The sequence below is a fragment of the Equus przewalskii genome, chromosome 17 (genome assembly GCF_037783145.1).
Source record: "Equus przewalskii isolate Varuska chromosome 17, EquPr2, whole genome shotgun sequence".
NCBI lineage: Eukaryota > Metazoa > Chordata > Mammalia > Perissodactyla > Equidae > Equus > Equus przewalskii.
In genome coordinates, this window is record NC_091847.1 from 77,962,554 (window position 1) to 77,989,514 (window position 26,961).

Below are 26,961 nucleotides of genomic sequence, written 5' to 3' on the forward strand. Positions count from 1 at the left end.
CACCGTCCCTACAGCCAGTGAAACACCTGCAGCCAAGAGGAGGACGCAGAACGCTCCTGAGCTCTCTGAGGCATTAATCAACGGGACCTCCACATGGGAGAGACAGCGAACACGACAGTGATGGTGGCCTCTTGGACCCACAGTTGAGCATCCTGCAGGGCTCACACAGGAATACTGCATTCTGCATTTGTCAGAAATACTCTTACTCCAGCTTTTTAATCTTTTCCCGAGGTGATCAGCCTTATTTCCCAGAAATGCTTTTTCTCTTACACTGACCAGAAACTCTGTAGATGTGTCAGCACAGGAAGGACTTTAGAGAATGTCACTATTTCACACAACTGGCTTCTCTCACCTGTGCCCGGAGTATGTTCAAGTCTATAGACAGATGTGGTGCGAGTCCCCCGGGTCTCTGCAGCAACTTCTCTCTCCTCTGTCCTCCCCCTTAGTTCTACCTTGGATTGATTTTGCCCCCTAGCAAAGAGTTAAAGGTTATCACCCAGGGATTTAAGTCCGGGCTCGCTGGCAGACGTACGTATACCAAGGCAACAGCAGCTACAAATAGCATAAGGTACAAGCTTTCAGGGTAATGTACAGTGTACAAACTTTCAGGGTAAACGTCGATTTCTCCAATTTGCTTTAACCAGAGACTCTTCTAAGCCAACAAGTGAATTGTGAGTGTGGGTTTTGTGCTGGATGGATGGAGCAGGGGTCATTTCTGTAACGCCCTGGAATGTGCACTGAGTCTTGAGTTTAAATATCGCGAAGGAGTAAAAGGTCCCAGCCGTTTCATGCGTTGCCCTCGTTACCTGTGCCAGTTTCACTCTTCTTGGACGGAGGCTGCCCGCAGAATCTCACCTGGATTCAGCTTCATACTGACGGGAGTGGCTGCCAGAGCTCGTCCCCAAACACCAGGGCAGAGTCTCGACCCTCATCTCTCTGCTCATTGAAACTCCATCTCCATCTTTAGGTCCATTCCATCTTTAGGTCTCCATCTTTGGGTCAACTCAAACTATTATTGGCTGCACATTTATCCATGAGTTGTGCTCTATATTTGGAAATATTTTTTATTTCCATGAGATCCTCTATCCACCAAATAGGTGTTGAGCTCTTTCCACTGGACACCGTGCTAAGAGGTTTACTCAGATTATCTTATTTAATATTTATACTTCTATGAGAGAGGTACAATTATTATCCCCATTTTATAGATGCAGAAACTAAAGCTGAAGTGAAACAACTTGCCCAAAGTCACAGAACTGGTACATGCTAGAGCCGAGACCCACACTCAGACAGCCTCAGTCTGTCCAGAACTTTCACATTTCTGTCTGGGCTTTGCATTGCACGTAGTGCCCTGAGAGCTGGGTGTCAATTGTGTGCCTTTGTTTCCCCCTAAATGCCCGGAACACTCAAATATTTGTCACTTTCAAAGGGCCAGAACAATCTTAGGAGAAGCTAGGATAATAACCAGAACCTGTAAAACCAGTAGGCCTAGAAAGATGATGCTCCCAAAGGAGACTCAGCTTTTCTCCCTGACAATGTTTGAAGACTAGAATATGATAATTTAGTCGAAGGACAACCTTAAATAAAAGTTTCATTAATCTGAATGGGTATTCCTATAATAATGAGCCCTGGGTTGAATTTTAGAACCCTCTTTATGCTTTGTTAGTAACAAAGCTGTTATAAAAATAATTTGATAAGACAGTCCGTTGCAGTGGTGTGGCTTAACCATGTAAAGGAGAGCCCTGCCTGGTGTCTGGACACACCCGACTTATGTAATGCTAACATAATGGATTATGCATGTTGTATCGGGTTAAAAATGAAACCAGTGAAGTATTACAGCAATTTAAAAAATATATATTGGGGCTTGTTCAGCACAGATATTTAAAATTTAAACCTCTTTAAATATTCAACTGAAACTAAAATAAAATTCTGAAAAATGGAATTCAATAGCAAAGCTCCATTAAGAGTAAAAATGCTTCTCCAAACCCATTTGGTTCTAATAGAAACCCATCGAGTGAGGTTTCATTGTCACAGCACCAGCCAAGGGAAAAATGATACATACATTTGGGCAGGAGGAAATCAGCTGGACTTCTTGTGGCAGGAGCTTCGCCTAGAAAAGCAAGAGAGAAGAGAGGCCTCCCTTTAGGCCACGGTTTGTTGAAAATGGTCTGGCACTCTTTCTCTAATAGCCTCTGCTCGTTTGCTCCCTCGCTTCCGTGAAACCTCATTTCACCTTCCCCATCAGATGTAATTCTAAAAAAAAATTGGCACCTTTTTGCTGCAATATCAGGATACTGACCAATTTGCCTCCTGAGAGCCAAGCTTTATTTCTCTGACAAACATCCTGCAGGATGTTTTTATTCAATTAATTGGAATAATTGCTTGCACAGAAATGGACCACTTTATCAAGGTCTGCTTGACTATCAGCCTGGGCCGGACCGGCCTCTTCGTTCCTGAGCTCTGGTGACAGCACACGCAGGAGCGTTCTGAGACATAATTAAAACAATCAGCCCGCATTAGCCAGCTCGGTGACTGTGCTCGCTGGTGAAGGCTGGGAAGTAAATGGTGAAATGTGGGAGCGGGTGCGAGGGAGCGCTGGAGGTGGACCAGGCTGTGAGGAGACCAACATGGAGGGTGTTAGGAGAAGAAATATAGGCTAATATAAACAGAGTCTCTAATCCTGAGGGCTGCAAATCCCTTTTCCTTAACTGGTTTAGAAACTGTGGTGTGTAATGTGAGACGATGGCTCTGGCTGCCTTTCTTCTCTGCTGCCTGGAATCACATTAAGTGGAAAACAATAGCGGGGCTGACAGCTCCCTTTGTGTGGGGCACTTAGGGCTAACCCGCTGTTGAGACTAATGCAATTACACGGATTAGAGTGCCGCCAATGATGCAGAGATGGGGCTTCGGGGCTAGGGAGGGGTCCTCCGAGGTCGGGCACTGGGCACCGGGTTAAGCCTGGAGGGGACCCAGTCTACAGCGCTCCCAGTAAATCTACAATCAGGGGAAACAGCCACTATTTTGTAATTCACTCAGGATCTGGATTATGAATTCTAATCCAGACAAAATTCTACTTTGAGGTTTCTTCACTGGTGCCTTGCACGATTTTGCTTATTTTTAAAGATTTACAGTTGAATTTAGAGATTTCCGCACAGGAGGACAACTTTCTCCTTGTTCTCTCAGTGTGTGAGTTCTCAAGTCAGAGGGGGAGCCTGTATTTGGGAATTTGGGAATCATGACTGGCCAGATATTCATTCCCAGGTGTCCACTTGTCTTCTCTTTGCAAATTTGAACTCACAGGTAACACTGGGTTTTCTACAAACTGATTATGGAAATCCACAGTGCTGGTGAGCAAATTCAGGGTTTCCTGAAGTACCCCTGGAAGCTGGCATCAGTCTCGTGCTCATTCCCCAGGGAGAGGTGTGATATTCATCAAGGGAATACAGGAGAAGGACGCGATACTCTGAAAAAAACAGTGACTTTTAAAGAAGCACTGTCAATTTCCTCCTTTTGAGCCTTACAAATACCTCCAACAAGACAAGTACTACACATTAGCTATCCATCACTAGGTTTCTCAATCATTTGGTAAATATTTCCAACTATTTTTATTCTTCTAATTTTTAAATAGGAATAGCAAAGATGACATGCTTGTTACATCCCAGCACGGTACAACAATATTTTCTCATTTAATTCCAAAGCCGTTGGTCCTAAATGAGTGCCCCTAGCGGATGCTCTGGTTAGTCCACCTTCTCTATGTTCTAGTAGAACGACCGTGACATTCTGAGGCGCCTTCTCAAGATCAGAGCATCTTTCTGATGGCCCAGCAATAACAAGGAACTTCTGGTCTAAGAGTCCATCCGCTCTTTTTGGTTACGGTATTTTCTTCAAAAGGCACATGTTTTAATGCAAATGTGACAACTTGAATGTTCGCTGAATATTACAATTTGTCTCTGAGTTTGAGGCCCAAAGGGAACAAGATACTAGAGGGCATCCCCTATTAGCAGAGGGCAGCAAACACTGATGCCAGGCTTTTTACATCCAAGCCGACCATCCTCAGGGCAACCTGTGAGTCCGGAAGAATGAAATCCTTCTCTGACTGGTGAGGAACCTACGGCTCAGAAAGTTGAAGTAGCTTGCCCAGGGCTGGAGCCTCCATTCCAGCAATTCTGTTCACTCCATTCCACACCCTGTTCTGTGCTGTTTGCCACCAACATGGCCGTCGGCATCAACATCACCACCATCATGACCACCATTTGTGGAGGCCCTGCTCTCTGCCTGTCTCCAGGTTAATCAGTGGAATATATTGTCTCCTCTATGCATCACAACAACCTTGCAAGGCAAGCAGGTATTTTTATGCCCACTTTACAGGAGAGAAAACTGAGTTTCAGTGAAGTTAAATGACTTGCCTAAACAACACCTCCCAAAATGTCAAACCCAGGATTCCAAACCAAGACTTTGTAAAGCTGGAGCTTATTCTTCCCATCACACTATGGGACCTTTTAGCTACTGACTAGTATAAATGTATGAAGCTGCATCTGTGGGTTTGCCGTCCCCAGCATCAATTCCTCTGATTTCTTGTTGGCGTACTAACTCCACCCTCAGGGGTGGGCACATGACCAAGTCTTGCCAGGTAGAGCATTTCTTTTTTGGGCCACAGCAATTAGTGGGGCTGCCTTCATGGGCCTGCGACCTGTGTAGTCGCACCAGGCCCCAACCTCAGAAAGGTCCCACCCTCGATTTAATGCTTAGTGGTCAATGTCTTGAAATTCTTAATAATTTTTGAACAAGGGACCTTGGTTTTACTTTGCATTGGGCCCGACAAATTGTGTACTTGGTCCTGGTGATTGGTCTAGGACCGGACACATGAAACAACAGCCCATACGGATGAGACCCTATTCCAGGACTGTGCTGGATGTTTTGAGAAAGTGGACCCTTCATTGGAGGGATAAAGGGATAACCTGGCGCTTCCGGGGGCTGCCAGGTGCAGAATCTTCCTGAGAATGAAGCTGGAGAAAAGCAGAGCTAAGAGAGAGAGAGAGAGAGTCTTGATTAAAACACTGGAGTCCCTGGGTCTATGCAATTACCCCTTTATTTTTCCCTAAGTCAGTTTGGACTGAATGTTTGTGCAAACCGAAGAGTTCAAGCTAATGCTGTCCCAGACTGGCTTCTCCAGAGCAGTTTCTGAGACAGGGCCGGGGGTGCAGGATGTTCACTGGGGATCAACATCTGTGACGGGAAGGGGGCGGACGGAAGCAGGACCAGGCCGAGGAAGAGGTCACACTTCTGCCTCTTGCAGGCCCAGCAAAGCTTCTGCCAACCTGGCAGCGAGCTCTGGACTGAATGAATCTTGCTTGTCTGAGGTCTCCTGTGTCGGATCAAGGTGGCCAGGTCTTTATATTCCAACTCGTTCGTCTCCGGATGGGGCAGCTGCAGGGACGGTGTGGCTTTGAGTATGACAGCTCTCTGTAGCTGAGGGGACCCTGAAGGAGCTGACAGTGACCTATCCAAAGACTTGCCGCCTCAGTGCAGGGAGCGAGGTCTCCATTGTAGGGTCACTGTGCCCCACATCTTAGCCTGAATTCTTCAGAAAGCAGAACCCAAGGCAAAAGCTTCTATGCATGGTTTTATTAGGGAGTGCAACCCAGGGAAGCAGAAAAGGGGTGACAGGGAGGCAAGAAAGGAAGGCCAGCCAGTAAGAAGGTGTGCTGCAGAGCTGGCCTCTGCGTGGCACTGGAGGCAACGGACGCTCCCTCTCGGATGGTGTCCTGGGACATTCTGTCCTGGGGGAGGGAGGAGGATGAGCAGTCTCAGATGACCTTCTCCTTTGGACAGGAGGAAGGGGCACTTAGTGTCTCTGAAGTGTCTTTATAAGAGGTGCGAATTCCAGGTGCTGGGAACACTGAAAGGTAACCTTTCAACTCTCCTGCCCTCAAGATCTCCATCCAGTTGGGAAGAGGGAACACATACGAAAAACAAAAAGACAGTATAGGTTGAGCAGACGCTCGGTGCAAAATAATAGTGCAGATGATATGTGCCATGGCGCCTCTGAGAAGCAACCAGGTGGGAGGCTGGAGTAGCTGGGGAGGTGTCCACTTAGAGGTGGGCCCAGGGCTGGACCTTAAAGTTAGGACTTTGCTGATCAGAGAGGAAGGAGTGGAATGGGGGAAGTCACAATGCAAATGCACAAAAAATAAACAGATTATGTCTTAGACCAGCATACGGTTGGAGAAGCTGAAGGCCACAGTGGAGTGAGGAAAGAAACAGAAGTACTGAAAAAAAGAAAACAGCCAAAGAGAAGAGAGAAAGAGGGTAGGGGCTGGTGGGGACTGGGATTATCATATGCACAAAGCCAATGTTATTTTAAGACTGCGAGGTTAAATTCTTTTCAAAAGGTGTCTACCTTCGCTCCTCAAGCACAGCGGGGTGGACTCGCCGAGAGCATGCGCTGTCTCCACACTGTTTATGCAACGTTTCGCCATGTAGATTTTCTAAGTGCTTAACTTCAGTGTAGCTGGCAATGACCACATATGTCTTTTCCTGGAAACATAAAACCCCTCTTAAACAATTAAAACTCTATAATTTTCTGAAAATCTCTCATTTGGCTTGTCCAGGTTGAAGGAAAGAAGGCAAGTCTGAGAAACTTGTAGTCTCTTCAGCTGTGAGACAGCCAAGGAGATGCCCCACTCGTCCCCTAGTTTGTCTCTTCGTGTGTGTGCATCGTATTTCTCGAGTGCTCAGATGGACTGATTATACTGAATAAAACACATAACAACGGGATCCTTGAAGATGTCGCTTATTCAGGAAACGGGGAGTTGTAGGTTCCAGAGCCAGCCTTCTGGTGTCTGCCAGAAACTGCACACCTGCAGACTGGGTTGGAAAGTTCTGTCTTTTCCGGAAGTTGAAGTAAATGGAAAAGGGAGATAATTTTCAAAATGATTTCTTGTCCTTTTAAGTGCTCCCTGTGGGTGCTTACACATCTTTATTCCAGGTGATCCTGCTAGTTTGTGCACAAACCTTGGTGCATTGATGGATGGTTCGAGGGCCCTAGGGATACGGGAGTGATATAAGGACATCTCAGATAGACACAGTGGTGGGGTGAGCATAAGGTTAAGTTCAGGGATCCTAAGTCTGCTCCGCAAGAAAATTTGAAATGAGACTTGTTTTCTTTGTTGCAGAATAAAGAGATTGTCAGGTCAACTCCACCACGTGCTATTCACAGCTGTAGAGGATGGAGCCCTGCACAACTCGTGTCACTCTCTTCTCTGATATGGCCCCGGTGCCTGGTCATTTCTTGTTTATTATTTGTTTGAGGGAAGAAAGAAACAGGCTCTCTACTCCCTCGGCGGGGGGCAGGGTGAGGGGGTGAGTATTTTCGTAAAGCTCCAGAGGCCTTTCCCCACCTAGAGCTGTCACATCCCAAGCTTGAAGAGCCCCCCGCTACGTCTTCGGAGGTTGTGTCCTTGTTTTATAAGTCACCTTCCTGAGGCAGGGTCAATATTATTACTCCCATTTTGCACATTTTCCACAGTAGATCAATTTTCAATTCCCAACGACTGAGCTTCCCTAATTTTTATACGATGAAACTTAACTCCACTCATATGGGCATAAAAAATATGCATACCCACCAGAGCATTGTTAGATTTCAGGAAGAAATTTTATTTCACCTTAAAATATGGTCTATAGTAGCCTAATTGTGAAGAAAATGCATTGTGTGTGGGCCTCTTTTGCATATTTACATCTGGAAGAATGTGAGCAGTTGCCAGATAATATAATTTTCATGCAGCCAAATATCAAGTACAATGAAGAAAATGCAAGTTTTGCAGTGTGATTTATACATGCTTATACACCCTTCATTTTGAGCCTATATGAAATGCAGACATTTATGGCTCTATAACCAGAGGAATCAAATCTGAATGTGGAGTAAAACGAGAAATGTATTTTAAATGGGCTTTGGAAGCAGAACTGGGGAAGTCGTCGGGAGGCCACAGTCACTAATGTCATTGGTTATTTTGCTAGATGGCCACTCGGATGGAGGCCTGGCAGGCGCAGGATTGAATTCGGGCTGAAGGGCATGGGAGATGGAGTGACGGCTTCCTGGAAAAGACTGAGATACAGCTGCACAGTAATCCAGGCTGGCCACGAAGCTCGCCATAAAGCCAGTATGAGAAATTCCTCCTGCCCGTATGATGCATCCTTATTTTTTACTTTTAAAAGAAGAACTATCTTATGATTTGGCATAGATCATTGATCATGGTGCTTTTCTATCTCAAATGTCTCCCAGTGTGTTCTGTGTCAAATTTACAAAAGACACAGCCGTTATTTCCACAAAACATTGGAAGATTGAGTGACCGTTTGCCTGTAGCTCCTATCACTTACAAGAGAAGTCCCTTGGGCGTGCTTTACAGAAGCCACTTATGGGCCCCAAGCAGTGAAAGAGAAAGGAGAGCATTAGTGCTCCTTGCTGTGATGGGCAGCTGGTGTTGCTGACCGTTCTGCAGCTCTTCCTCCTTGTCCTAACAGAACTCAGTGTTCCAACTGGAAATCTCTGTCATGTGGTTTGAGTGGAATCTGTTCTACCACAGAGTTGTCATGTGACCCAAGTTGGGCCAATCAGAATCCTCCTCAGGACTTTTCCATGAGCTCTTTAAGGGAGCACTAGTTCCCTGTAAGGGCCGACTGCTGGCAGCCATTTTTATTAAGCAGTTGGAGAAAAACATCCCCAAACTGAAGCCAAGCTAAGAAACCAAACTCATTACCCAATATGTCTCTGAATCTAGTCGTGCTTGATTGCAGTAATAAACTCCCTTTTCAGTTTTATGAGCTAATAAACTTCCTTTTTTTGCTTAATGCAGTTTTGGTTGGGTTTCTTATATTATTTGCCACCCAAAAAAACGCTAACACACTTGAAGTTTATGAGAAGACAATCTACATCGTCTAGTTTACCAGCAGCCTTCCTTATCACCTGGGTTGGGGCTACGTGGCTAGCTCTTGCCAACAGACTGTCAGCAGAAGTGATCAAAAGCGGACGTCTTCGAGAGATGGTGCTCCTCCTCCAGCTCTCTCTTCTCTCTTTTTTGGAGACTTAGAGGCCACGCCTACAAGGTAGTGTGGCTAGAAGATGGCAGAGCCTGCACCAACCCAGTTACTCAGGCCATGTGGAACACAGCCTTCTGGCAAGCTTTGCAGTGTTAAGCCTCTAAAATTTCAGCAATAATGTGTTACAGGCACATAGGGGCTTGTGATAAAAATTAAGCTCATCTATGGAAAAATTAAGAAAATTATATTTTTATTTGTTCCCCTGACTTTGTGGTTAAGATCCATGTCCATCACTTAGCTTTCTGTAATGCTTCTTTACAGCGTAAGAAGAAGAGGCAGGAGATGTCAAAGAAGACGTAAAAGAACCAAGAACAGGGAGACAGTGGGCACCGAAGCCCTCTTCAGATTGTGCCTAGCGAGAGTGGGAGAGATCTTGGACTCAGTGGATGCTGAGTCCAACTGTGGGTCAAGCACTTTACAGACGTTATTTCATTCCATCCTCAGCAACAAACCATGAGATGACATGATTTCCATTTTATTGACAATGAAACTGAATTCCGGAGAGATTAAGTACAGCCACAGATTCCTGGCTAGAAAGGGCAGCTTTGAACCCTATCTGTCCACCTGCACAATCTAGCCCAAATTATTCTGTTACTGCTATTAATAGTAATGTGAACATTGCTTACAGATGATCCCTTCCAGATGCGCTCAAAAGACCGGTCTCCCTCACCTACCCGTCAACAGAGAGAAAGCAAGATCCAGCCGTGTCTGGTCTGAGGCCTTGGGCTCAACCACACCAGGGCTTTAGGAGCAAAATGCATGCCTCCCAGTCCCATGACACCCCGATTCCCCTGTCCCCATATTCTTATGTCTCTTGCCTGGCCACCACTGGAATCTGCCTGTCTTCTTCTTCATCACCCAGTCTGGGACATTGTCTTTAAAAGCTTAATCCATTGTGCTCTTGGGCACACAGCCAGGTAAGGTCCCCAAATCCCCATTCCCAGCTTCTCATATTCTCTAGGCTATTTCTCTTTGCCTCGACAAATTTCCTGAACTGTTGGTCCCCATTTCTAACTAATTTCTCAGCCTGTGCGCTCCCTTCAGACAAACCTACAAGTTCCCTAATCTAGATCCAATGATTTTTCTGCGCTCATGAAAGACTGCCTTTCTTTCTTAACTGTCTGCAACATTAGCATTCTCAAAAAACATTTTTGAGCGATTATCTTCCGGGTTTCTAGTAAAATAGGATTAAGTTTCAATTCACAGTAATTCGGTGGAGAAGATGATTTCTTTTCAAATTTATAACTTACCTTTGACTCAATAAGTGTCTCTTATTTTAAATCCCCAGGCATTCATGTCACATATACACTGTTATCCAAAATATAAAATATGAAATTAGAGAGAAGCTGGTCATTGTGGATTCCTCCACACAAGACACCAAACACAGGAGTGTACCGGCAGTTTGAAGGGAAGTCAGTGGGCCTCTAATAATGGAGAATCAGGCAAAACTATCCAGTGCTTCCTTGCCACACGTTAAACAAAACAAAACCTTATAGCTAAGCATGTAATTTTCCCAAAGGGAAATCTGGGGAAGAGATGAGAATTAATCCTCTGAATTTCCATGAAAGGACACTAGTGCTCACGAGCTGTCAGGGCGTTCCTGCAGTCACACGTGAGTAATGTCGTTGTGCTGAGGTCAATTGGGCCTCCTTATGGCCTATCACTTAGATAGTATTGATGAAGGCTCAGGCTGCAGATTATGAGCCAAATCTGGCCTTTTTCCTGCCAGCGACTAAAATAATGCATAAAAGCCCATTTAGTGTGTCTCTGTGAACGTCACATTGTCACGAACTCTTCCTGAGACAGTGAATTCTGTAAGCATTAATGGGTTTTATTCAACAAACATCCATTTTGTAGCCAGACAACTTTTGCCACTGACACCTGCCAATTCATAGTCTAAGAAGAAATCACTGAGCTTATAGAGTTGTCATTTTAAGAATGAATATGTCTCATTATCTTTATTTATATCTTTCTGACTTCTCCAAACTATCAATCAAGAAGACCTCTGAAGCTTTTTGGGAAAAAAATTGTTTTGCAGTCAAAATCAAACACTGTACTTTGCCAGTTCACAGTGAGTTGGTTTCTGCATGAACTTTTCATTAATTTTACTGAAATTGGAAAGTAGGCAGAGGTCCCTGCCGTCTGTCCTTACGCACGGACCTTAGCACTGGAAGGTTTCATAAGGGATGGGATGGGATGGGGTGGGGAGAGGCCAAGATTCTAGTTCCTTTGTGGCCTGCCACTCTCCAGCTGTCGGCCTTCGATCAAGTCCTCATACCTCTTTGGGCTTCTGGTTTCCTCGACTGCTAAATGTGGTAGTTGAATCCAGAGTTTCTCTAAGGGACTTTCCTATTTTGTAACTTTCTTGTCTTCTAGAACGACTCCCTTTCTTCAGGCAGATAGGATATCATCGTTCTCCCTGCACAGCTTTCTTCCATGTCTCTATCAGGCAAGGTCCTATTCAGCCTTCAAGTCCCAGCTCAAACGTTGCCTCTTCTTTGGTTCTCATTAGACTCAGGATGCCTTCCCCTGAGCTCACACTTTATTCTATAAAGAGGCTGCTCTTCATGCTATAACAAATACTGTGTGAGATAGGATAAGAGCCCTCCAACGATGTCCATGTCCTCATCCGAGGAGCCTGTGAATGTGTTACCGGACATGGCAAAAGGGACTTTGCAGATGTTATCAGGTTAAATACGCTGACACAGGGAGATTATCCTGGATTATTTAGATGCGGCCAATGTAATCACAATGGTTTTGTATAAGTGGGAGGCAGGAGGGTCAAAGTTAGAAAAAGGAAATGTGACACGGGAATGATGCAATTTGAAGATGGAGGAAGGGGCCACAAGCCAAGGAACATAGGCGTCTAGGAGCTGGGAAAGGTAAATAATAATAATAATAATAATCCTCTGAAGTCTCCAGAGAACACAGCTGTGTCAACACCTTAATTTTAGACTTCTGACCTCCAGAACTGTAGGAGAATAGATTTGTGTTGTTTTAGGGGCCGACCCCAAGGCCGAGTGGTTCAAGTTCCATGTGCTCCGCTTTGGTGGCCCGGGGTTCAGGGTTTTGGATCCTGGGTGTGGACCTGCTCTGCTCATTGCCATGCTGTGGGGGCATCTCACACACAAAGGCTGGAGGAAGACTGGCACAGATGTTAGCTCAGGGCTGACCTTCCTCAAGAGAATAAAAGAGGAAGGTTGGCAATGGATGTTAGCTCATGGTGAATCTTCCTCACTAAAACAAAAAAATTCATGTTGTTTTAAGCTATTAAGTTTGTGGTAATTTGTCACAGCAGCAATCAGAAACCAATACATGGCTATGATATATGATATAGTGTACCATATTATAACTATTTATTTGTATGACTGATTGTCTTCTTGCTAGCCAATGAACTTTTTTTTTTTTGAGGAAGATCAGCCCTGAGCTAACTGCTGCCAATCCTCCTCTTCTTGCTGAGGAAGCCTGGCCCTGAGCTAACATCCATGCCCATCTTCCTCTGCTTTCTATGTGGGACACCCACCACAGCATGGCTTGCCAAGCAGTGCCACGTGTGCACCTGGGATCTGAACCAGCAAACCCTGGGCCGCTGAAGCGGAACATGCACACTTAACCGCTGTGCCACCGGGCCGGCCTCGCCAATGAACTTCTTGATGGCAAGCACCATATATTTTATCTTTATATTCTCAGTTATAATTCTTGGAGCACAGTTGATACTCAAAAGATATTTGTTGAATGAATGAGTAGATGAATAAATCTTGTTTTTCAAAGATAATGTCAGCTTCATAGTGATGCCTAAAGCTTCATAGTAATAGAAATGTTGCCTAAATGCTGCGCTTTCTCTGGGACGTGGTACTTTTTTGTGACCAATGTTTTCACCAAGAGCGCAACACCAAAAAGGTTAAAGTATTGTCCCCATCACTTCACATGAAACCACGCTACACAAACCTAGACTCGCAGGTAGAGATGGCTTTTATTTATTTATTTAAGCATAGTTCTTGGGATTCCATAGGAAAAAAAACCACTCAAGTGTTGGCAGAGTACATTATAGTACACAGTTTTACTTGGAGCTCCTTCAATGGTTCAATTTAATGCTAAGTAGGCCAGATTTTGAGCAGTAAAAATATTATGTGCAGTTCATCTGTTTGTGTAAAATGGGCTCTCTAAACAAAACCTGCACTTTGCCGAAAGTTGCCAGTGTCAGTGTGTGAATGTGTCTATTTTCACATCACAGAATGGAGAGGGGCTTGGGGGGCGGAGGAGAGACCACCCCTCCCTTCCAGAGTCAAGGTACATGGATCTCTCTGCTCCTCACCGTGGTTCTGTGCAGGCCTTGATGGGAACAAGGGCCCCTTTTTGAGCCTGGCAGACAGCGTGCACGTGACCCCATGGAAGCCGCAGATGGCCGGGGCTGCTGCAGCCTTTCTGTGAGCAGCTGCTGTTGTCCTCTCGCTCTTCCAGGACAGCTCGTTCTGTTGTTTGGCAAGTTCCTTCATCCAAAAGTTATCCTATTTGAAAAAGAGAGGGATTGGCTTCATGTCGTTTTGTAAGAAGAGTTTGACTATTTTAAAGCAAGTTTCACTGAGAGAGAAAAGTCTCCCAATGTCCATCACAGGGACGGGTTTTAATTCGCACGGATCGATGCCGCCGTGACTGTTTGAAGAGCTTACGACTGTAGAGGTTCAATTCTGCTTTTCATCAGGAAACCCATATGTAAAATTTCGTTTATATTGTCCAGCTAGAAAATCTGTAGGAACCATCAATCTGCAAGTATTTTTGAATGCCTAGTCCTCAATGGTGAGACCAAAGGAGAATAAAATGCAGCACGCTCCCACAATAGCACTTCAGCCTCGGTGAGGAGATAGGAAATCACCCACACTAGTGAGAAATCAGTGTATGAGGCACATGTATTACGTATTTTTATTGAAAAGATATATGGAGAATATTAAATCCTTTCTGGAATAAAAAATACACTTATTCTCCTACCACCTTGGCACAACCCTTGTCGTTTGCATATTTCTTACTTGCCATGTGCAGCCACGAGCGAGAAAGCATCATGCTGTTTTCACAGCGTGTTCCCGTCCGCCATCGTGACCCCACAGTTTGTTCTTTGTTCCTTATGTGGTGTCAGAAAGCGGTCCACAATATGTCTAGAAGTTTATGAGCACATTTTTATAATTTTAGCAGCATAGCAGTTGAGAAACAGTCTCCTATCTTTCTATGTTTGTCACCTTGTCATTCAAGTCTCAGCTTAAATGTCGCCTCTTCAGAGACACCTTCCTTGATAACCTCATCGAATGTAAAACTCTAACTTGTCATGGTCACATGATACTGTTTAATTTTCTTCACGGTCCTTGTTTCAATATGGAATTCTTTTTTCCCATTGATTCGTTTGCGTGTGTGTTCTCTTCTAGCCACGTTAGGGATAAACTGCACAGAGCAGGAAGCTTATCCACCTTCACAGCGACACCCCAAGTGTCCAGAGCAGCTCCTGGCTTGTAGTGTGACCTCTCTGATACTCAGGACTGGATTAATGAAGCACGAATTATCAGTCTTCTGTCTAACTCATAATTAATTAACATTACTCACTGAAAAAAGAAAAACACAAAACAAAACTGACATGGACTAAAACTTGTATATGGTAAAATTTATTATGAATGAAAAATTGGCTAAAGAATCAATCTTGTTGGTAACATTGAAAATGCAAAAATTGATCTGAGAAAAAATACACTTGGCTGAATAATTGGCAAAAATAAAACAGACAATGGTTAAAACTGCATAAGGAAAAAATTTGCCCTTGACTAAAAAGTGACAGAAGGACCAAATCTTCTAAACAAAATTTATATCTGTAAAATTTGACCCTGGACAACTATACAATTATACGTGGTGGAAGTGAGGGTCATTAGAGAAAACTCAGAATAGCAGAAGATATAATAGGTAACATTTGATATGTTTAGGGAGAAAAACCTGATGGATAAATCAAGTCTTTATCAGAAAACTTATGAGAAAGAATTGATTTTGAGAAAATTTCAGTTAAATGAAAATGGAAAAAATGGAAACTGTTCAAATGGCTTATATAGAAAAATTGATCAAATAATGAGATTGGCTTAATGTAGTTCAATTCAAAAGTTCTTTCTTGGGGCCAGCCCAGTGCTGTAGTGGTTAAGTTCATGTGCTTTGCTTCAGCCGCCCAGGGTTCACGGGTTTGGACCCTGGGCGCAGACCTACATACCACTCATCAAGCCATGCTGTGGTGGTGTTCCACATACAAAATAGAGGAAGATTGGCATGGATGTTAGCTCAGAGCCAATTTTCCTCGGCAAAAAGAGGAGGATTAGTGGCAGATGTTAGTTCAGGGATAATCTTCCTTAAGCAAAAAGAGGAAGATTGGCAACAGATGTTAGCTCAGGGCCAATCTTCCTTACCCAAAAAAAACAAAAAAAAACTTTCTTGGCAGTGGCCATGTTACCACCCAAGGGGGGTTGTCTGCCTGCTGCAAGACATGCCAAGAGTCAGGAGGGAAGGTGATAGGAGAGAAAGGGTGTTTTATTACAGCTTGTTAGCAAGAGGGAAGATGGCCAACTAATGTTGGAAAGAACCATCTTACAAAGACTACAAGCCAGTTATATACAGGGCTGGTCTTTCCGGGTGGGGCTTCCATCTGATCTCCAGGTTGGGGCAGGCAGCTGGTCTTAGTTTCTGATAGTCTTTTGTTTTACTGGATGTGCATCAGAAACCAGAACAACGCCCTATACTCTGATCTTTCAGTTGTCACTGATCAGGGCCATCAGCATAGACTCTCTGCCTGGGGGTCATCACATTTCTAAGGAACTCAAAAGAACAAAGTTATCATCTTATCGCAGTTGGGAGGGTCCATAAAATCTCCAGAGCCTGCAAATCCCTCGGAGACAGACGCTTACTTATCTAGGCAAACTAAAGCAAAGGTTCAAAGCGGCTGTGAGTCGGGGTTAGTTAGTCAGAAGTCATTCAAAGTTACAATATGGTTTCTTTTCTACAATATGGCTTCCCTTATGTCAACCTTGTATTGATGTAATTCTGATTAAAATGGTTGTGTTCATAAATACGGAATCAATATATTCTTATGGTGAAAATGGTGGGATAACAACTTCCTATAATCTGGCCATATATACAGCTTTAGAACGATATAAACAACAGACCACCAAATTGTGAATCACAAACAACCATTCTATAGAGGAGTGTATAATGTGCTAAGAATAAAAGGTATCATTGTAAATTGTCAGAGGAGTCTCCTCAGACAGCAGGGCAGCCACTCATCAGCTCACCGGCCTTGGGAAAGTTACTCAGGTACTCTGGGTCTTGGACATTTTCAAAGAGTCTGAGCTACAGATTTAGACTAAAGTCAACTACAAGAGCTGATCAAGAGCAAGCATGTATTATTGAGCACCGGAGCAGAAAACATGAGAAACAGGATAGCATGGGCTGACCTTTAGGGGCTACCAATATTTAGGGGACAGGAAGATGACAAATCACTGGAAAAAGAGGCAAAGAAGTTGCAAATAAATCAGAGAATAGAATGGTGCAATGTGAGAGGGCCTGAGGGTCTGAGCATATTGAAAGCAGACAATCAAGTGCGATTGGCAGAGAATGTCAGGAACAAAAAGAAGGCTCTTGAATTTGTCTGGAAGGCCAACATTGAGATGGAAGCAATGGTGTTGGGACATCCTGGGAGGAGGCAGTCATTGAGAACAAGAGAACACTAGAGCTTGAAGGGCAGGCCTCTTGGTCAGAGCTTTGCAGTTTCCTGATAACAGTAACAGAGCTTGAGCAAGCAGAGGCTTGGGGAGAACTGATGGGCTCACCTGTTCAGAGTGCAGGTGGGCACAGGGGTAGGAATTTCTAGCTGACTGTAACCAGGGACTGGAATATTGCCGGGACTATTTCCCTTTTCCATCTCTGCTTCTTTGAGTTTTAGCTTCATTTTCTCCTGCTGTGCCTAGCTTCTTGCAATTGGCAGAGGAAATCATGTCTGATAGCTTTGCCACCAAACAAGTTTCTTTAACTCTAACTTTAAAAATCCAAGGGCAGGGCTGACTAGCCAGTCACTAGTGTCAATGAGGTCAGACCTTGTAAGAACGCACAAGAGGACAAGCCACTCTCCGAAAGGTAGGAGATTACTGGTTCCCAGAAAACAGAAGAAGAGTTTGGGGGCAGGCAAAATGATACCTCCACTGCCAGCAGTTAGGAAACGTAAATGCTTTTAAGGTTAAAAAAGAGGAGAATATGTCCAAAGGCAGAGAGGCAAAGATGAAGTTGGGGAGAAGAAGAGATAAAAATGAGGGGCAGAGAGGTGGAAGAAGGTGAGAACACCAAAGCCAGTGCCCACCGAGTGAGAAAAGAACCAACACGGCCCGACACTCACAAGCAGCTTGGGGTGGTCCTTCCTACTTAGTCTTAGTCCTTGCCCCTACTCTTCCAGCGTGGCGAGCCCGTTGACTAGCCCTCCTGCTTCAGCCCTAGTCCAGAGGGCATCCACTCCCCTTCCGATCCGCCCCTCAGCAGACCCCTCTTTCTGTGAAGGCTCCCCGTGGCTCTGCACATCCAGCAATGGTGGACAGCCCTGGGCCCTGCCTCCCCGCCAGCCGGGGCTGGGAAGGCTGGGTGGGAGACAGTGGGTCTGTCTCTCTGGACCCAGGCAGAGGTGGGGTCAGGAGCACAGACGGAGAGTCCAGCTTTTGCAAAGAAGGGAGAATGGGTATCTTTCTCTTAGACAAATTAGAAGGAAGAAACAAGTGGCTACAGTTCTGCAAAGACAGATTTGGGGGAGGGAAACAGACGGGTTACAGTAAAGCAAAAGGTGAACAAGGATTTCTGGGGGGATGACCTCAGTCTCTTCAGAACAGTCGAAGTCAAGGTCATCTACTGCTGGGAAGGATGCAAAGTGCAAGGGCACGAGGAGTGTGTTAGTTCCCTAGGGCTGCTACCAATGACTACACACTGGGTAGCTTAAAACCACGTAAATTTACTCTCTCCCCGTCCTGGAGGCTGATGTCTGACAGCGAAGCGCCGTCAGGGTGCGCTCCCTCTGAAGGCCCAGGGCAGAATCCATCCTCACCTCTCCCGCTGCCAGGACTGCTGGCCTTCCTTGCTTGTTGCTGCGTTATTCCAATCTCTGCCTCCGTCTTCACATAGCCTTCTCTGTGCGTGTCAAACCTCCCTCTGTCTCACTTGTCACTGGATTTAGGGCCCACCCAGATGATCCAGGATGATCTCATCTCAAGATCCTTAATTTAATTACACCCTTCAGACTCAGGGATTAGAGGTACACATATCTTTTTGGGGGACCACCATCCAACCCACTATAATGGGAGAGGAAAGGTCTGGATTAACCGACATAGACAGGCAGCTTTGGAGCAGGCACTGGAAGAATAGATGGAATTACTGGAAAGAGACGATGGCCAAGTCGGAGTTGGACACATGAATTTTCATAGGCCCAGACTGCATGACTCTCCAGCAGCTTCTGGCAGCCTGGAAGCCGCAGCCCAGCAGGCAGGCAGCGGGAGTGACTCGGAATTAGGGTGTTTATAGGTGGGCTTCACAGAGGGCTGAGGAGACAAGAGATCTGCCCTTTCCCACGTCCAGCTGCAGAAGAGAGATGTCTGTTATCTGAGTGAGATCATAAACGTGAAGTCATCTTGTAAACTGGAAAGCATTAAAAATAAGGAGGGTAGTTTTCATTTGCTCTGCTCACTCCTCCCTCTACTTAATTCTTGTATCCCAGGTAGGCTCTTACCATATACCTCCACTTTCCTCCCTATCCTCTTCCCAAATCCCCCGTAGACAAAACTTTAAGCAAAATATCTATTCCAGTAAACCTAAATTTTTTTTTTTTCCCCATGAATCGTGCCTGCAACGACCATACAACTGAGTACAATGGCCGGTGACAAATCCTCCCAACCTCTCCCAGCTCTTAACACCCTGGTGGCAGAGCATCTGTCTGGATCTCCAGGTTCTAAAAAAAAAAATGTTAGAGAATTTTCATTTATTGGTGGGACCAGAGATAGCTCCAAAACCAAGTCTCTAGGTCACATTTCCAGGGCAGCATTCACTAGCTCCCTGTCACCCTGGAAGGCTTGCTGGAGCAGTGAAAAAGCACGGTGACTTCATAAGCTGCTAGAGCTGTGATTTTTAAAGTTCGTTCTTCCCCTTTATCTTTTTCTGGTCTTTTTAAAAAAGCAGCAGAGCTCTCTCCTCTAACAAAAATTTATATCAAACAGATGAAAGTGGAGCTGCCGTGGCTGAGGTGGGGGAGGGGGACTCAGAAGTGCCCCCAGTCTGCTTCCCAGCCCCGGGTGTCGTCTCCCGCAGGCCCGTCCTCTGGTGGCCCCGAGCACATCCAGGGAACGATTTCTGAGCAGCTGCAAGAGATAAGTATGGAGTCGGCTTAAGAGTGCGTTGGACCGAAGCGGCCTCTGGTCCAGAGGAGTTCAAGTTCTTGTCCGTGGAGAGTTTGACTCAGGCTGGGCCTCCATAAACTAACTTTATTCCTTAAATGGTGGAATTGCCAAATATTTACATCATGAGAGACTTTAGATAACATCCAGGCCAATTCTGTCCTTTTTGGTAGTTCTGGGAATATTCAGCAATAACCAACTTAAGTTCAGCTGCTCCTTCCAATAGGAACACGTAACTCCTTTCTTCTTTCTGTGAACCTTTGCAAGAACACCATTAAGAAATATCCAATATAGAAGTTTCCGGGATAAATGGTTCTGTTTTCATTAGTGTTGACATCTTACCATTTTTGAGAATGCTTTTAGGCCCAATTAAGGCCTCCAAAGAAAGGATAAGTGTCAGGCCAGCTCCACTGTATACGAACGGCCTCATCTTCCTGGAGAAGCGGACCAACATCTGAAGAACATCCTTGCCTCCTTCCCCTCCTCCCTCTGCGAGATTTTTTTCTTTACCAAACTACTTTCTTCTAATCTGAGGATATGTTCTTTTCCTTAAGCCTGTTTATTTCTTAGCCATCTGACATGCCCAAGATAGCACAACCCTCACAGGATCTGTTTCTCCTGTGCTACAATCGGCGATTCTCCCCGCTGGAACGAACTCGCACACAGTAAAAGTTTTAACAGAGGCGTGAGTATTGCAAGTAGGTGTTAAGAGAGCAGGCCTCCAAAATGAGCCAAGTACAAAGGCATTTGGCAGAGGAAAAATAGTCACTAACTTGAAATTTCAGCTAAATTGCCAATGGAGTTAGATTCAAATGCCAATATTTGAGAAAGGCATTCAGTAAAGTCCCTTAATACAGATCAACCAATACTTACCCAGCACCTCCTGTGCGAAAGAAACTGCACCAGGCTCAGTTATGGGGGGAGGTGGAGATGGGAGTACAAAGATACGTAAAACAATTTCTTCTTTCAAGGAAGTGACCACGTAACCGGAGGGATTAGCCAACGAACCATAAAGCAACACAAAGAAGTTAAGATAGATTTTGAATAGTGAGAAACTATCATCTGGATGTGAGGAAGGGTGGCCATCAGGGAGCACGGAAAGAGGAGAAGATATTCGACAGACACTTTTTGCAGAGGTGAAATATCTACGTATTGAACTGGCTACAGGGAGCGAGGGGGAAAGATACACCCAAGACTGTGGCGTGGTTCAGAGCCTGCGTCAGTGAGAGAGCAGGGCATCGGTATCAGAAAAGGGAGGCAAGGAGAGTTATGAAACACTAAGTGTTGGTTTGGGCAGGAAGTGTTCAGGTGCTGGGAGATGGATGTAGGTGCAGATACCGACAATCAAGACACTGGAAGAATAGGGCCCTGAGTTCACTCTAAGAGAGCACCTAGCTCAAATCATCTCCACACAGGGACTCACAAGGACGAAGATGAGGTCCTTGAACAAACAACAGCAACAACAACAAGGATAGAGACAGAAAGGGAAAAGGGATAAAACACGGGGGGAAGAGATAGCTTCCAAAAAAGCACCGGTGTCCAAAGCTACAAGAGGAGGAGGAGGATGGCGGCGCTGTTGGGATGGGTGATAAGCAGGCCACTGGGGACTTTAGCGGAGGTGGGTTTTCCCTAACGCACTGCCTGTTCATTCATAACTTGAGTTTGCAGTGGCTTCGACTTCACCTCATGACATCCCTGGGTGCAACTTTCAGTTCCCCCTGCTAATTTTCCAATTTGAACACCCAAGAGGGGAGTCCACCAACTCTAGGAGTTTGTTGTGGGTCCGGGCAGGCCTCCCAGGTGGCTAGCAGCCCACGGATTAGTGCCCTTGGGCCAGGTGCTTCTTCTGGTCCACCTGTCTGTGACCAGGGGGCTGGCACCCGTCACCAGTGTGGGGCTATCCCTTCAGCAGGAGCTAGGGTGACATCAGCACCGAAAGTGACCTGTCTAGTGTACTATGTCCACAATGTAACCCTCTGTGTCAAACTGTCAGGATTCAAACTCTAAATGGTCCCTGGAATTTTAAGGAGTACCTCCCAGGGAAGAAAAGTTCCCTCTACGCCAGCATCTAATCAGTCCCTAGGTCAGTACTGACAACACCTTGCATTTGCATGGCATTTTAAACTTTTCAAATGTCTTTGTGAAATGTTATTCCAAGGCGGTTTCAGAGACAGCAGGTATGTATAAACATACTTTACAAATGTAAATACTTTATAGCCATATTTTATGCAAATAAATCGATAAGAAAGTGTATGGATGACTATATCTAAACAATGCTCCACAACAAGTCGTCACAGTTTTAGGTGCTTAACAAAATGATAAAATCTATCGACTTCCTTAGTTCTCTACCTTTAATGACTCTTCTAGTGCTTCTGTGGTGAGTGACAACTATGATTAGTTTGGAGGCCAAAGAATTTGCCTCTTCAAGTGCCGTTTTTACTACAGAAATTGCTATTAGGCCACAAAGACCCACGTCCTTTCCTCTGGATTTAGTGCCTTAGAGGTGGCGTTGGAAGTGGGAAGAAATTCCAGGCCCATGAGAACAAATCAATCCCTCAAAGTGTGTAGGTCTTCTGAAGTGCACAGCAGCGATGAGAAAACTGAGGCACCGTGGACTGCTGAGGTCACGCCACTGCTTATGGGCAGCAGCTGGACAAAAATGCACATCTCCGAACTCTCAGCCCAGTAAGCTCTCTTCCCAGTACTCCATTACTGAACAGCTAACGTGCTATTGAAAGACAGAGCAGGAAGAGGGAAAGGAAAGGAATGTTTGAACTTCTGATCCACCAATCTTTGTTCTATTAAACGGACCACTCTCCACTGAATTATTTGAGCCAGAAATGTTTCTCTTTTCCTCCATCCGCCCACCAACAATATCCCATAAATCACTAAGTTCTGTCAACTTACCTCCAAAATACACCTTGAATATGTTCTCTCTTCCTTGTCTTCCCTGTCACCGCCTTAGTCCAAGCCACCAGTATCTATCACTTAGCCTACGGCAAAAGCTTTCCAATTGGTCTCCCTGCTCCAGTGCCAGCCTACCTATGTACAGTCTATACTTAAAAGACTGCCCAGAGTAATCTTTTTAAACCCAGAGCATATCTTGTTTTTCCCCTGTGTCAAATTCTTCATTGGCCTCTAGTTTCATTCAGGGTAAAATCGAAACACTGGACTTAGGCTCTGCATGATCTTGGCAGCTCCACCAAGGTCACTCATCCTCCCTGCATTGACAGCTCCAGGTACACCAGCCTTCTGACAGTTCCTAGGATGTGCCAAGCTCGTGCTGCCTCACGATCATCATGCAGGCTCTTCCATCTGCCTAGATTGCACTTCCCCAGCTCCTTGCCTGTCTGGTTCCTTCTCAACCTTCAAATCTCATCCTCATGGGAGGCCACTACATGACAACCCAATTTAAGTAACCACCTACTTCCCGCATCATTCTGTTTATTTCTTTCCTAGAGATTGTCACAATCTATATATATTCTAAATGTACGTAGTTATTTATTGTCTTTATTCCTCATTGCAATATAACCGCCATGAGAGCGGGAGTCTCATTTGTGTTATTTACCACTGTACCCTCAGGGCCAAGCCCAGTACCTGGCATACAGCTCATCTTGTCAATTCTACCTCCAAAACACATCTCAATTGCACACTCTCTTCCCACGTCATCATCCTAGTCCAAGCCACCATCACCTTCTCCTTGGACCAATGCAACACCCTCCCGGCGGGTCTTCTTGCTTCACCTCTCGCCCAGCACTCAATCAATGTTTGTGATGGAATCAATTAGCATATTGTTGTGGGAATAATAATAATATCTATGAGAGATGGAAATCCAGACCCTTTGAAGGAGAATCACTTCTTTTTTTCAGGCCCTGAAAAACATCAGTTCTCACCAGCTTCTGCTCCTCGAGTGATAGAGTATGAGGTGTTTTAGTCAAGCTCAGACAGAGCACAGTTGAAAAGCAGCATGGAGAACAGACAGTGCTCAACGTGTCTATCCGAGCTACTCTTCTAGTCGTACACGGGGAGCTTCGAGCTCCCAAGAAGGAGGTGTAAGAAAACAGCCCAATGTCCAGTACCTTAACCGCAAACACCCAGGAAAGTAATCATAACCTAAAGAGACCTTCACAGTCCCAACCCTGACCCCGACCACAACAGAAAAAACAAATCTGGAGACTTTTCTCTAATACCTATACCTATGAGGTTGGGGCGTTATAGATCCCAGACGGAAAATAGGAGCTCTGTTAATTAAAGAGATAGCTCGAAGCATTCATTACACCTTTGACGGAGTAATAAGAGGATTGTAGCTCCTGATACCATGTCCCCATTGCCAGACCCAGACACAGCTTCTGAGCCAAGAGGTGAGGGAGCGGAACAAAGGAGTTGCAGTCCATCACACCAGGCTGCCGTTTAATCACACCAGGCCCATTGTACAGTCTTAACTGGAGTCCTCCGATTTCAGGACACCCCAGGCACTGTCCATAATATACTCTCACACAGAAAATGCGATGTGTGTACATATGGACCATGGCCGCTGGCTGTGTTAGAGGCTGTGGGTGCTTGAAACTGGTGAGGTTAGGAGGGAAACTGAAGTGACTTGGAGGGAAAAATCATCCTGAGGTGACAGAAGTAATTATGTAAGTTTGTCTAGAACTGACAAAAAATGCATTTGACTGGCACAAACCAATTAAGGCTGTGCTCTTCCAAGGTGGCACCGGGCAATTGCCCCAGGTTAAAAATTCAACAGATATGGTCTTGAATGAGCATCATCTCACAGCACCTCCCAGGTCCAGTCAACACGTCTGGGTGACAGCCTCCGGACATGCAGAGGAGTATTCCAGATATCACAGGCTAATTTCTTTTAGGTTCTCTCCCCAGCCCCCACCTAGGTTTGTAGGCTGGCGTTGACCTGAAATCCATCCTCGCAGTGAAACCTCAGAGCTTAATCCACTAAATCGGCCTGGCTTTGAGCCCCAGAAAAAATGGGATTTCTATAAAATGTTCACTTTAAAGAGAGATTTGCTCCCTTCATAGCTCCTTTTCTGCGTCACACACCATTAACTCACAAACGCTGGCTCTGTCTGAGGCAGACTCGAGCCGGTTGTTTGTAAAGGGGCAAAACCCGCACTGGCTGGGTCTGAGTGAGGCTCCGTGTGATTCCGCACTGGGCTCCTCTGCTCCAGAATCCACATCACAACACTCACCAGTTTGTTCATTTTCTTGCCTTCCCTGAGTATCATAATTTGACACAGTGACAAAAACATGGCGACTCCATTGAGATTTCTACTCCCCACCATTTCTCCATGTTACAGAAGCCTTAGGAAGGCTCCACTCACAGTTTAGCACAAACGTACATGCCCCAACCGGCAGCCAATGCATCCTTCGTTGGGAATCTACGCCATGCGCCTAGATCCCAAAAAGCATTTCAGAAACCCCACTGTCTTGACATCGCTGGACCCATCCGTGCCACTCGGGAGTGTGGTGGTGATTTTCTGTTAATTACCATCCCCTAGTCACTCTGCACTGTTCTCTGTCCTCCCTTGTTCAGCAGACTGAGCCCTTGTGGGTGGCACTGCGCAGGCTCCTTGACAATTGGTTTCTGCTTACAGGAAGCCCCTGCAGGAGGTTGGGGGGCAGGGGGGCAGCCAGGTTGGGCTGTTCTTCCCTCATTCCCTCTCAGCTTTAGCGACCAGTATCTTGGAGTCCCTGTGACCCTCCAGAGCTAAAAATACCCACCAGAAAATCCCTTCTTCTCGCTCCAGCTCTTACTTAGTTCTTACACCACTATCTCCTCTCCTGGCCCCTTTGCTCCTAGGTGTGCCTCACTCCTAGGCTGTGGGCACCTCACCTTCCTTTAATTGTCCCTTAATTCTGCCCACACCTGTGGAGACAGTCCCTCCACTAACGGCTCTTCATCTGAACCTCGGTGGGCACTCTGCTTCCCCCTGACGCGGACAGAACCACCTGTCTGGGCCGAGGGCCGGCCCCGCCATGGAACTCTAGCTTTAATACTCAGACAGCTCTGCCTCAAGTCCCTCTTCCTGCTGGTCTGGTCTCTCCTTGGGTTGCTGCCTAATGAATCATTTCTGCGTTCCCCTGAGATCATGCAGTGGCCCTACTGTTAACTAGATGTGTGTTGCGATCTTAGGCCTGTTCCTGGCCTGGACTCCTGTCTCGTATCCCCAACCCTCTAGAGCTTGAACCCTACTTTCATCGTGATAACTTCCCCAGCCCCAAATCCTGGCACCTGAATTCCTGCTGAAACTTCTCAATTTTCACTCACCTCATTAGATAGCTGAACAGTACCTGCCTTTTCTTCCCTTCTGCCGTGTCTTATCACTATTGATTGTATATCTATAATGTCAACCAGGACAACCTCCTATTGTTTTTGACATATTCCTCAGAGAGCATGTACTGTCTGCTTCACTGGACTTCCAGCCCCAGATCCACCTCCCAGGACCAGGAGTCTCCCATGTGTGCCATCTTGCTAACGTTTATCCGTGCATCTCCAAAGATGGAGGTGCATAGGACAAATACCTATTTTTTTCATATTTTCCAGAGATCATGTCCTCCCTGCTATTCAATCAATCCATGACAACTCACCACCATCTCCTTGATCAATAGCACCTACGCCACTGAAGCCACATCCAAGGCCAACCGGTCGGCGACAGTCCCATAATTAGTAGCGGAGTCATCCAGTGACAATTCTGAAATTGAGCCAACCAACAAGTCTTGCTTCCCAAAAACACACTTTTAGGTTTGATGTCAACCAACTACTGCTTCTGTCACCAACATAATCCCCAAGTCAATCCCTAACCCCAAACCCATCTGAGATCAGCAGGCAGCTTTGCTCAGCGAGATTGTGGCTGACCAGTATACTCTCTTACTTAAGTAATGAATTCAGCTTTTCATTTCAGTTGTTGAGCGCTGATACCTTCCCTCCACAATACAAAATAACGTCTTTCAGCAACCTAAGAACACGGGTCACCTTCCTTAGCTTGATGAAAGAAATGTGCTAGACCTATAGCGAGCATCACCCTTAATGGTGAGACAGTGGTGGCATCTCTAGACAGGCAGACGCAAGGTGGCTGCCCTCACCGCTACTGTTGCAGTGGGAAAGGTAATGCTGGGCAATAAGGAAACAAGAAATACGTACTGAAATTGTCCTGATTTGCCAGGAAATGGTTGTTGACTAAGAAAATCCAGAAGAATCAACTTACAAACTGTTAGAACTAAAAAGAAAATTTAGTAGGGCGATTGGACACAAGCTCAAGCCAATACCAACGACATTAAGAGCAACTGTTAACCTTCATTGAGTGCTTGCAGTGTGCTGGCCGTTCTCAGTGCTCCGCAGGTTTGATTTCCTCCCATACCCACAATAATCTTCGAAGGAAGTGCTCTTATCTTCCCTATTTAACAGGCGACACACAGCGAG

At 45.5% G+C, this 26,961-nt stretch overlaps 1 long non-coding RNA gene across 2 annotated transcripts in view; it reads left to right on the plus strand.

The window, feature by feature from the left end:
• The window catches only part of LOC139076853 (uncharacterized), a 55,553-nt gene that overhangs the window by 16,712 nt on the left and 11,880 nt on the right, over nucleotides 1–26,961 (plus strand). Inside the window, exons 3-4 of one of the 2 annotated variants that reach the window (XR_011528869.1) lie at nucleotides 7,173–7,359; nucleotides 8,014–8,842. The exons of the other annotated variant lie outside the window; for it this stretch is intronic. This is a non-coding gene — a long non-coding RNA (uncharacterized lncRNA). Of the gene's footprint in view, nucleotides 1–7,172; nucleotides 7,360–8,013; nucleotides 8,843–26,961 lie in introns of those variants that run through there. 2 annotated transcript variants of the gene reach the window in all.